This window comes from Gadus morhua, chromosome 6, assembly GCF_902167405.1.
Source record: "Gadus morhua chromosome 6, gadMor3.0, whole genome shotgun sequence".
Taxonomy (NCBI): Eukaryota; Metazoa; Chordata; class Actinopteri; order Gadiformes; family Gadidae; genus Gadus; species Gadus morhua.
The window spans coordinates 12,706,704-12,719,203 of NC_044053.1; the positions used below are offsets into that span (position 1 = coordinate 12,706,704).

The 12,500-nt window shown below is 48.1% G+C and overlaps 1 long non-coding RNA gene across 1 annotated transcript in view; it reads left to right on the forward strand.

The window, feature by feature from the left end:
- The window catches only part of LOC115545006 (uncharacterized), a 21,383-nt gene that overhangs the window by 4,681 nt on the left and 4,202 nt on the right, over window positions 1-12,500 (forward strand). Inside the window, exons 2-4 of the long non-coding RNA XR_003977050.1 lie at window positions 2,827-2,950; window positions 6,249-6,361; window positions 6,502-6,550. This is a non-coding gene — a long non-coding RNA (uncharacterized LOC115545006). The remainder of the gene's footprint in view (window positions 1-2,826; window positions 2,951-6,248; window positions 6,362-6,501; window positions 6,551-12,500) is intronic.

Genomic DNA, 12,500 nt, shown 5'->3' on the forward strand with positions numbered 1-12,500 from the left:
ACAGACAGACAGACAGACAGAGACAGGTAGATACTGCCTCTCTTTACGTCTATAGTACTGATACTGTCTATTGAGTATGTACTCCGTATGGAGGGGCCATGGTCTCAGGTCTCATGCTCCGTGGTTCCTAAACCACTCCCCATTCTCCTCCTCATGCTCCTCGTTCTCCTCGTGCTCCTCGTTCTCCTCGTGCTCCTCCTGCCCCTGCTCCTCCTCCTCTAGGCTGGGGGGGGTCCGCCCAGGGGTCCCTGACGGATGGCAGCGGCGGTGGCCACACTTGGATGCACTGTTCTTTCTGTTTATTAATTAACTGCAGCACGCCGATTCTGAGAGGCAACTATTGATTCTGCTGCTGAATTAATAGATTTTTTTGCTTCACTAATCATATTGTTGCTGGCAGATCATTACTATAAGTAGAACGGTCGCTCCTCTCTGTGAGGGAGGGATGCATGTTGATGAACCGCGTGGGGGGCGGCTGACGGGGGCGGGGGGGGAGTCTGTTGAGGTATTAGTTGTATCTTGAAGAGAGAGAGGGCTCATTTATGTATGTGATCGTATGCAGGTGGTTTTATTTATTTTCATAATTTAAAGGGACAGCCACAGAGCAGTAGAAAGTGGACAATAATGGAGACAATAGGAAGCATGACCATGACAGCAAAGTTAAGGTGAGAGTGTCCTCTGATCCAGAAAACAATCGGTGCCAATATTATTGAAACACGTGTGTGTGTGCGTGTGTGTGTGTGTGTGTGTGTGTATGTGTGTGTGTGTGTGTGTGTGTGTGTGTGTTTGTGTGTGTGTGTGTGTGTGTGTGTGTGTGTGTGTGTGTGTGTGTGTGTGTGTGTGTGTGCGTGCGTGTGTCAATGTACATGGGCGTGTGTGTGTGTGTGTGTGTGTGTGTGTGTGTGTGTGTGTGTGTATGTGCTTGTGTGGGTGTGTGTTTGTTTTTGTGTGTGTGTGTGTGTGTGTGTGTGCGCGTGTGTGTGTGTGTGTGTTTGTGTGTGTGTGTGTGTGTGTGTGTGTGTGTGTGTGTGTGTGTGTGTGTGTGTGTGTGTGTGTGTGTGTGTGTGTGTGTGCGCGTGTGTGTGTGTGTGTGTGTGCGTGCGTTGTAGTGTGTGTGTGTGTGTGTGTGTGATCAGGGGGTTAGCAGCGTCTGTACGCTGTAGCGTCTGTCTCCAGCTCACCTTCCAGAGCAGACGGTTCAGCTCGGCTGAGCCCAGCCTGGCTCCTAGCAGCGCCTCCTGGCTGCTAAAGGTCTGTCTGGGGTTCAAGTGCGCTCCAGTCACAGATGGCTCCAGATGCAGCTGGGAGCCACGCGGATCAGCACCTGACAGCACTCCTTCTCTTACACATGCAGGGCTTGTGTGTGTGTGCGTGTGGGTGTGTGGCGCAGAACAACAGACACACAGACATGGATGCGTCTAAACATGTACATGCACAGGCATGGACACAGCCACACACATAGATATAAACTCAACCATTGTGGTACTTAAACTCAGAAACATTTGTTTGAAGACGCACATACACAGACATGCGCGCACATGCACACACACACACACACACGTGCGTGTGCACGCACACGCAGCCGCACACACGGATAAAATAACATGCATAATCGTAATAATTTGGTTACTCAAATCCAAAAATGCATTATACACGCTTTCGGGGACACACATACACAACATAATGACATATGTCCATGGGAATACAACATCTAATTGTGTCTGCGTACTCACCACCAACTAATGGGTGTATGTACATGCAACCACAAACACCCCCCCCCCCCCACACACACACACACACACACACACACACAGACACACACACACATTCACAGCTTGAACATATGTTGACACATCTTAATATCCACACGGTAAGACGAACGAATGTGCAATTAAAAGCCTGGATTACTGCGTACGACACAAACAAGCATACACACACACACACACACACACACACACACACACACACACACACACCTACACACACACACATACTACCACACACACACACACACACACACACACACAAACACACACACACATGCTATTATGTAGACCTGAACATATTGTGCTCACTCTAACTCACTCCATTATGCCAGTAGATACACAAGCGGGCCACTGAAAGCCCCTCTATACCTTTAGTAAGGAGCAGGAACAGAGCGGGACAGGGCAGAGTGGCCTTGCTCTGTGTGGCCCGACGAGGTCGGCTGTAACTTCGGAGAGTAGTGATAAACACAGCAACAAATCATAATATATGGAGATGAATTTTAATCACGGTGCATCCAGCGGTAAGTCATAACCTACATTATGGTATCCCAGTAAAATCGAGTGCTGGTATTTTAGTACATTTTTGAGGAAAACTGAAGTGTGCCCTTCAGTGCGTCTGAGAGTTAACTTGTAAGGCTGACCTTGGCCGCATGCCAGAGAGCACACGAGATTTAACAGAGATTTACATTGGCACTGAAATGGGCCCACTTTGACAAATATAACAATCTTGTTACCGCTATGCAGTGCGAAGGATATGCTTTTAGCTAGTTGCTTTTCAGCAAATGCGAGCACGAGCAAAACAATTATTGCCAGAATTGGCCTTGACATGTGAATAGTGGCAAGTGTCATTTCCGATTGAATAAATCAGAGCAAAAATAAAAAAAAACCTGACCGATCCTGAATTAAATTCCGTGTGGAACCCACTGACTTTGTCGTGTGGTTGTGTGTGTGTGTGTGTGTGTGTGTGTGTGTGTGTGTGTGTGTGTGTGTGTGTGTGTGTGTGTGTGTGTGTGTGTGTGTGTGTGTGTGTGTGTGTGTGTGTGTGTGTGTGTATCGCCAGGGACAGCTGGGACATGGCGACAGCAGAACCCGGGTGTCCAGGCCCTGTCTCCTGGGCTCTCCTCACCTGGAGGGAGGAGTACGGCGCGTGGGGGCAGGGGACAGCTACAGCTCAGCCGTCGCCGGTAGGATCACATCCCCTCATCGCGTCGTGGCTGTTCATTATTCTGTGTATCAGCGGCTTCGGTAGCGCACTGTTGAAATATGCAGCAGACGCCGCGGCGCTGTTTTAGAACAAACACAAAGAAATCCCAGAATCTGCGGAGAAGAGCTAAGATGTCAAGCGGGATGCTTTTATGATCTATGTTTCATAAGCGCTCTATGGCGCTGTCTGTTTGACAACGCAATGTACACACTGAATGAGGCGACGATGCAAGTGGGGTATTGTGAGTGTGTTATTGAAATGACTCACTTATATTGTGTACCCAAGTAATACACTCTGAGACTCAGATGATACCGAGAGGAAGGGAATGTGAGTGATTGCTGTACAGAAGTTGAAGAGACTCTGCAAAGTCTTACCAGAAAATAGATCAAATTGAGAAAACCCTTTTTTCCCCCTCAATAGCATCCTTCACCTCTTCTAACTCTGCATAGTCTTAACAAAAAATACTTGAAATTAAGAAGCCCCATTTTTTTCCCTCAATAGCATCCTTCACAGCGGCATTTGACCATGCAAATTTTTTCATCTACATAGTTTTCGGCTGAGTTTTAATTAACACAACAAGGATTCAGTGTCCTCAAATGACATCACTCGGAGCACAGCTTCAACCTCATTAATTCTTAATATCTTTTTCAAATGAAATGGTGCAAAATTCAGACTTTGCATAATTCCCGAGATGATGTGCGGAATGAAGCCGTTCACTGAAGACCCCCGACCCCTAACCCTGCGAGAGCTAATATCACACATCCTCATGAACCTATGGGTTGTTTCTAATGTTTGTGAAGTCTCCATTCGCCACACATTACCTCAGTGTATCCCCAAAACGTCTTCTGTCCACACCCACCCTTCCCCCTCCTCCCTCTTTTTGTCGACCATTTTTTCCCACTGTAATTTGCCACACATGTCAGCCGTCTGATTCACCTGCTCCAGAGAGCACCGGTGAACTGCCACGGCTCGACATCTAATGCCTTTACGCCATTCACAAACGTGTCAGACAAACCGGTGCTCAGGACGTTAGACCGAATTTAAGTGGTCCTTGCTCTCCAATGCAACACGTACAAGGAGTCGTTCTTTCTTTCGTCATAATGCGATATTCTATTAAAAAGGATTGCGTATTGTTCAACCGGCATGTCTGCTGGCATTGCGGTGGGTAGCTCTGCACTCGCTCGCTTTTTGAAATGCCAGCGGTTCATTAAATCGACCGGAGTCAACATATTGAGTTATTTGGGCCATATTTCCATTCACGCTGCGTCGAGGAGTTTTGTGTTCTGTGGGTGGGAGGTCTGGGGGTGGGAGTGGGCGAGCCGTCGCTGCTGTTGCAGTTATGTCTTTAGGTGATCTATAAAATGGTATTATTTAAAACAAGCTAGTTATGGATTGCTTACGAGCCATGCTTAGCAAATGATTGATTTGACCTTTCGCCGACCGTCGTTCTCGGGGAAAACATCAGACTTAACCTTTTTTCGCTGATTTCCATGCCAACCCCCGTGTACAACTGCCCGTCTGTGTGCGTGTGCGTGTGCGTGTGCGTGTGCGTGTGTGTGTGTGTGTGTTTGAGGGTGGCGGGGCTCACGGTTAATCAGTGGCTCACATCGCTCGCCTCGCATGCCCTTAAAAGGGGTTGTTCCTGCTGAGATGAAAATAATACATTACTGATTGACGGATCAATCATCTTTGAGAGTGCCTCTATGTGTGTGTGTGTGTGTGTGTGTGTGTGTGTGTGTGTGTGTGTGTGTGTGCGTGTGCGTGTGTGTCTGTGTGTGTGTGTGTGTGTGTGTGTGTGTGTGTGTGTGTCTGTGTGTGTGTGTGAGTGTGTGTGTGCGTGTGTGTGTCTGTGTGTGTGTGTGTGTGTGTGTGCGTGTGTGCGTGTGTGTTTGTGTCAGTGCACCGTGCAGGTGGATGCTAGATAGAGATTGATGGAGGTTTGCCGTGAGTTGGATACTCAGTTATCTCCTGGTAATTAAAATCCACCTCATAAAGATTATTGACTCCACCAACACACAAAACAGCATGCCCTCGCTTGCCAAGCGCTTCTTAAAAAATGAAAAATAGCATATTAAACAGCACATATTTCCCGTTTATGCGAAACATTTAGATGTGGTTAAGTTATCGTAATGTGCAATAAAACCTGGATGTGAAATTTGTAATCCACTTTGGAAAATTGCTTACTATATTGCTTTAACATCCCCTGAAAGAGCTTTGGAGTTCTGTGTGCCAGCTTTATTGTTTGCCATAATTTAAAAGTCCTCAACGCAGGCTGTAAATATAAATTTATTAGTGGCAGGTTTAAATAGGCAGCCTGCGATAGCATGAATAAATGCTTAAGTGTGTACTGTATGTGTGTATGTGTGTGTTTGTGTGTGTGTGTATGCGTCATTGTGCGAGCGTGTTTGTGCATTAATGTGTGTCAGCATGAGTGTGCGTGTGAGAGAGTGTGCATGTGTGTGATAAGTGGACAGCCGTTTTTCTTGTCTTTAGCCCATGAGGGAAGGACTTTGCAGTGGTCGGGTGGTGGGGGTGGTGGTGGTGGACGAGGTGGAGGTGGTGGTGGTTGTAGTGGTGGAGATGGAGGAGGTGGTGGTGGTGGTGGTGGTGGTGGAGGAGGAGGTGGAGGAGGAGGTGGTGGTGGTGGTGTAGGAGGAGGTGGAGGTGGTGGTGGTGGTGGAGGACGTGGTGGTGGAGGAGGTGGAGGTGGTGGTGGTGGAGGAGGTGGAGGAGGTGGAGGTGGAGGTGGTGGGAGGGTAGGGTGCAGTCAGGGCTCGTTCATCAGGTATCCCACTGCACCCAGTTTCGACCGGACATAACCAGCCGTCCCCTTGAGCTCGATTTAGTACTTCCTTTCTCTTAGCCATTCAATTGTTTGTGAATATCGGTGGCGGTTTGGTCCGAGGCGGTCCCGGATGGCTCTTGGGGGGCTGCGCCTCCAGCCGTAGCACTTAGCTGTGTTAGTATAGACCCACCGCAGAATGTACCCCCATGTAAACATGACCCCGACAGCGGCAGGGCACGTCCACTCAGCAGCAGAGAGGACCAGATGATTATGAATGTGAAACATATACACTATACTGTACTGTACTACAACCACCAGCTGCTCTTATGCAATGCATAGAGTGTACATATACATATCAAAATAGTATGTCCCAAAACACACCCCAATCACTTGTTTATTATAAATACTGATTGCTCTGATGCAATGGAGGATGCAGGTCTTTATGTTTCATCCAGAATGTCTGATGACTGATGTTTGTCTCTCTATCATACAGCAGATGGGGAGCTGGTTTTATGGGGTCGGATCCCCAGTCTGTCCGGGGACGCTGACCGTAAGGTCTTCCAGAGACTCTGGAGCCCACAACCCGTCCCACTGGAAGGCATGAAGGTGCGTATGATACAGATCGACACAATTAATGTTCGGAGACAATGCTAGTCTCTATCACATTAAAAGCCCCCTGAGAGTTGATGGGTGTCAGTAATGGGAGAAGGATTACTAATAGTTTCTGTGTTTTTTTAATTGCACAGGTGTTGGAGGTAGCCTGCGGTACCTGGCACATGATGGCTCTGGTGACAGGTGAGTAGCTAATCATGCACTCCTAGGTACACATGGTACACGGTAAATGGACTGCATTCAAATAGTGCTTAACTAACCAGTGGCCACTCAAAGTGCTGTATAATATTGCCTCACATTCACTTATTCATGCACACATTCACACGCTGAAGGTGGTGTCAACCATGCATGGCGACAGCCAGCTCGTCAGGAGCAGTTGTTTTGCTCAGGGATAACTCAACGCGCTAGGAGGAGCCGGGGTGTCGAACTAACAACCTTGCCGTTACCAGCTATGCCTCCTGAGGTACCCCTCTAGAACTGAGCACACATGTGCTACGTTTCTCTACAGATGGTTCACTGCTTCCCGGAGCCGTGACGGAAAACTAAAAACTAACCTAAACAAAACTAAGTCAATCGGTGGAGGTCAAAGAATCCGGTTTTTTAAACGGTTGCGGTTTTAAGGCCTCCCCCGCTTCGCATCCCTCTGCGCCCGTTTGATTGATGTCTCAGTCCTCCCCCCAGTCACACACACACACACACACACACACACACACACACACACACACACACACACACACATCCCATCTTTATTCCTTCACTCAACTCTCCATAATTTACTTCAGAGGGAAGCGTCATTAATGCGGTGAAACCCAGTGGTGCGGTCGCTGTTAATTATATTGTGTGTTCTCCACGCTGGAAGAGTTTTGCTTAGTCAGTGATGAGCTAAATCTTCGCTCTTCTCTTTTTTTGTACTAATTTTTTGATGAGTTTATAAATGCTTGTTGTGAGTTTGTGGGAGTCAGTGTGTGTGTCTGTGTGGGTGTATGTTTGTGTGTGTGTGTGTGTGGGCGTTTGTGTGTCTTTGTGTAATTATGTGCCCGTGTGAGTTTGTGTGGGTTTAAGTGTGTAATTGTGTGTACATGTGTGTGGTTGAGGGTGGTTAATGGTTGGGGTGTGTGTGGTCATCAGCGTTTGTGTATGCACGTGTGTTTGTGTAGTTGTGCGTGTGTGTGTGTAGTTGTGCGTGTGTGCGTGTGCATAAATGTGCATCCACTGCCTGCCTGTGTTCCCTCATATGAACCGTACTAGTTGTCACACAAGTACACAACAGCACATGTGTCAACAAATCGGTGACAACAACAGCGATGTGAGTGTGTGTGTGTGTGTGTGTGTGTGTGTGTGTGTGTGTGTGTGTGTGTGTGTGTGTGTGTGTGTGTGTGTGTGTGTGTGTGTGTGTGTGTGTGTGTTTGTGTGTGTGTGTGTGTGTGTGTGTGTGTGTGTTTGTGCGACTACAACACACACAGCTTTTGGCTCCGTGTCTACAGCTGTGCAGCCTTAAGCTTTGAGGAATCACACTTTAACACCTCTCACACATTTTACCCTTTTAGTCCCTTCACAGTAAGTACTTTACCCCACGCTCCAGAGCAAAGGCACCATCCAAAGCACATTCGAAAGAAGGTAAGCCCGGGAGTTCACTTTGTCAATCCCCGAGCCGTCGCGATGGGATGCGGGTTCCAAGGACCGCACCGGCACCCAACGAATGCCGCCGTGGCTGCCACGCCCGCCACGCCTCCAAGACCCACCAGGCACGGCCCTTAGTGATCCCTTCCCATGGCATTGCGCCCTGCCTGGAGCGTAGCTGTAGCCGTAGAGCCTGCTTAGCCTCCGGGCTAATCACAGTGATTGGAGGTGTCCCCGGGCTCACCTGGGGGGCCTCCCAATCCTATTAGGCCCCCCGTCCTGAGCCTCCTGCACCTAGCAGCGCTGGCTCGCGTTTGATCACCGCTGCTTAGCACCCACACCTGTCCTCCAACGTTGATTTGAAGAAACTGGTGTGCAAAGGTGTGTGATTGTGTGTGTGTTTGAATGTGTGTTGTTGGTGAACAGGTGTCGGGGAACGAGTGTGTGTGTGTGTGTGTGTGTGTGTGTGTGTGTGTGTGTGTGTGTGTGTGTGTGTGTGTGTGTGTGTGTGTGTGTGTGTGTGTGTGTGTGTTTGTGTGTTTGTGTGTGCTGGCGGGTGTGTGTGTGTGTTTGTGTGTGTATGTGTGTGTGTGCTGTCGGCTGTGTGTGTGTGTATGTAAGTGTGTGTGAGTGTGTGTGTGCGTGTGTGTGTGTGTGTGCGTGTGTGTGTGTGTGTGTGTGTGCGTGTGTGTGTGTGTGCGTGCGTGTGTGTGTGTGTGTGTGTGTGTGTGTGTGTGTGTGTGTGTGTGTGTGTGTGTGTGTTTGTGTGTGTGTGTTTGTGCGTGTGTCTGTGTGCGTCTGAGGGGGTCAGAAATGCAATCTCCTTACCAAACTATGGGGGGCTAAAGGCAAGTATAGTTCAGTGCCCCACCTCCTTCCCTGACAACCGCTCCGGGGGAAATGAGGCTGGTCTTAAGCATGCGGATGCCAGCTGAAAGGTGGAACGCCGCACATTATTTACCCGCTGTGGGAGCCGGCTTGGATGGAGGGGAGAAGGCAGTGGGGTGACAAGGTGTGAAATACGGAGGAGGGCCCTCTTTTTCTGTGATGTTCCTGGTGTGAAGGGCCCACCTAAGAGTCGACGTTTTCAGTCAAAGTTAAGGTGCACTAAGTGTACGGTAAATTAAGCATATTTAACGCCTCTGTTTTGAAAAAGCACTATCCATCTATCTATCTAACTTATCTGCTTATCCTACGATCCATGAATCTATCTGTCGATCAATCTATCTGTCTATATGTCTGTCTGTCTGTCTGTCTGTCTGTCTGTCTGTCTGTCGGTCTGTCTTTTTGTCCATCTGTCTATCTATCTATCTATCTACCTATCTGTCTGTCTGTCTGTCTGTCTGTCTGTCTGTCTGTCTGTCTGTCTGTCTGTCTGTCTGTCTGTCTGTCTGTCTGTCTGTTCATCTGTATTTCTGTCTATATATCTACCTATCCATCCATGTAAGCAGCTCGGTACCGGCGTATCCAGCTAAGACATCTCTCCTGGTTCTTCCATTTCTCTCCATCCATTCCGTCTCTTCTCCCTCCTAACTTCCTCCTCAGCTCTACTCTGCTAGTTTCCCGCGCCTCACATCCATCACGGTTCCTTCACCTCCCGTCACCTCCCCCCACCCCCCCCCCCCCCCCCCCCCCTCACTAACACGCACACACCTGTCCCCCTCCCACCCCCTGAGGGCCAGCTGCACCCAGGAAGAGCCATGTGTTTCCAAAGTGGACTGGATGGGAAATCGAAGCAGGGCTTCTGTGTTTATCAAGCCACAGCTCCGTCACCTCCGGCTCCGACGCACTTCGTTTACTGGGGCTTAGGTGGGGGGCAAATTGGTGACAGCACCCACCACCAACCACGCAAGCACACATGGGCCCTGTGCAGCCAGCACACATGTTCATGCTTATTCACGCACACACACACACACACACACACACACACACACACACACACACACACACACACACACACACACACACACACACACACACACACACACAAACACAAGCACACTCATAGCACCTGGGCCTGTTGTTTAGTTTTATTAATGGTGGCAGGTGAGGAGGTGAAGGTATGAGTGCTGCCTAATTTTCACTTCACTTACAGAGCCACATGCACACTCACACACACACACACACTAACACATGCATGCATGGCCACACACACAAACACGCAAACACACACATACTCACACAAACAAATACAAGCATTCCCTTACACACACACGCGCACACACACATACACACATGCAAACAAAGACATGCAAACACACACATACTCACACAAACAAATAATGCACTCCCATGCACACACACACACGCACACACACACTCACACACGCAGTAATTTCCACCCTCTCTGACACCTTGGCTAACGAGATCTGTGAACCACGTTGACAGACACCTTAGACGTGTCACAGTCCGTCATTTAATGCTAACCAAGGCCCGGAACCTTGCTCTCACCTGCCTCCCCAAAACAGCATCCAATAAGGTGCACTGTGCCGGCACCATGCCCAGAATCCACACCCTTATGCAAACACAGAACTATCTTTGAGCATGGCCATCTTAAAACGTCAAACCATGAGGCTCAGATCAGTGTTTCGATATGCTTACGTGATTAAATAGACGACTACAACGGACACTTTATCTCTTTGTGTATTTTCTTGATTGGTTGAGAGGTTGAACTCGACTTTGAGTTCATGCCTCACAGTTGGCTCCGTAACGTCTCCTCGGCACGTTCAATAACTAAATCTTTGAATCCATGCACTCACACGCACTCACCTGCCTGTCTGGGTTTTAAATCCTGGTCTTGTGTCCCTCTCAATACATCCGCCCAACCTTCCTCTGATGGTATCGGTGGCGGAGAAAGGAGAAAGGACTCAGGTTAGCGCCCTGAACGCCATCGTTACCTAGGAAAATGAACTGTGCCAACAACCCCCCAATCGCAATTGTGCCTGAGCGCTTACAATGGTGCCGTTTAAAAGGTATATCGATCCCCTGAGTGCAGGGTCAATCGCTGGATCAATGGCTTGTGGATTTTCTGACTAGACAGACCTTCCTGGCTGGCTGGCTGACTGACTTACTGTTTGGAGGGAAGGATGGATGGATGGATGGATGGATGGATGGATGGATGGATGGATGGATGGATGGATGGATGGATGGATGGATGGATGGATGGATGGATGGATGGATGGATGGATGGATGGATGGATGGATGGATGGATGGATGGATGGATGGCAGGGGTGCTTGGCTTTTAAATGATCTGTGATTGAATATTAATGTGTCTAAAAAAAATAAAAAAAAACGTCTGGATTTGGCAGGGATTCTAAAGGAATCCTACTTACTTTTTGTCTTTGTTGTAACCGAACGTAATGACAGGGGAGATAAAGAGACTTGAGATTGTCTTAAAATATATATATATTGGGATTAGCATGTTGTGGGTGGGGTGCTTGAGATTTGTTTACACTAGGGTTGTTTGACCTAGTTACCCAGCCACTGCAAAAGCACAACATGCAAGAGAAACGTGCGCGGGTGCAACACAAGGGAGAGAGGTGTAGATCCCTTTTTGTTCTTACATGCGAGCCAATACACATGAGCCAAAAACATAACCGCGCGCACACACACACACACACACACACACACAGTCACACACACACACAAACACACACACACAGACACACACATGAAGCAACAATCATCAGGGGGCCCACAGAGGTCGTGCCTCCTGTCGGAGAGAGGAGAGACAGGAAAAGAGCGAGCTCATTTTCAATTCCGTAAGAGATGTCAATTGTGCCCTCTGCATATTTCTATGGAAAATGTGTAAATAGATCCTTTGTAAATAGGTCCTCTCTTGCCAATCACCCTGTCTGCTCTCTGCACAGAGGCATTAAAAATTGATCCTGCGCCGCACCGGGGTGAAACGCTAACATTGCTGCCAAATGACTGATTAAAAGAAAAACCTTTAATCTTTGCTTAAAAGTGTCTACTGCCTTGGCATGTTGTTCCCGGCACTCGCTATCTTCCAAGGCTGGGGGGAGGGGGGTCGCCGAGGGGAGAAACGGGGTCATGCTTAAAGGGATACGCCGATGAATTTGTAGACTAGCGATTGCCTGTCTTACCCACGAACTGATCTGTGTGTTTTTGTGCTTCCTGTATTCTTATCTGTACGTCCTGAAGGAGAGTTTGCTGGGTTAGCATTAGCTTTCTGTTAGCCGCTTTCCATTGACTTGCAGAGTAACAGTATCCTAGCCCGTGTTTATGTGAGGGCAATGTGCTTTGAATTTCTTTCAAAAGATTTCCAATGTGTTCTGAATCTGAAACTTTTTTAACTTTGCCTTTATTTTCTATTTTAATACTAAAATGCCTTTTTAACTTTCTATTTTACCCATTTCTTTGCATATGTTTTCTTTTACTTATCTATTATTTTATTTTATTGTATGACAATGTTTATATGTGAAGCACTTTGAGTCAGCCTTGTGTAGGAAAAGTGCTCTGTAAATAAAGTTGCCTTGCCTTGCCTTGCCT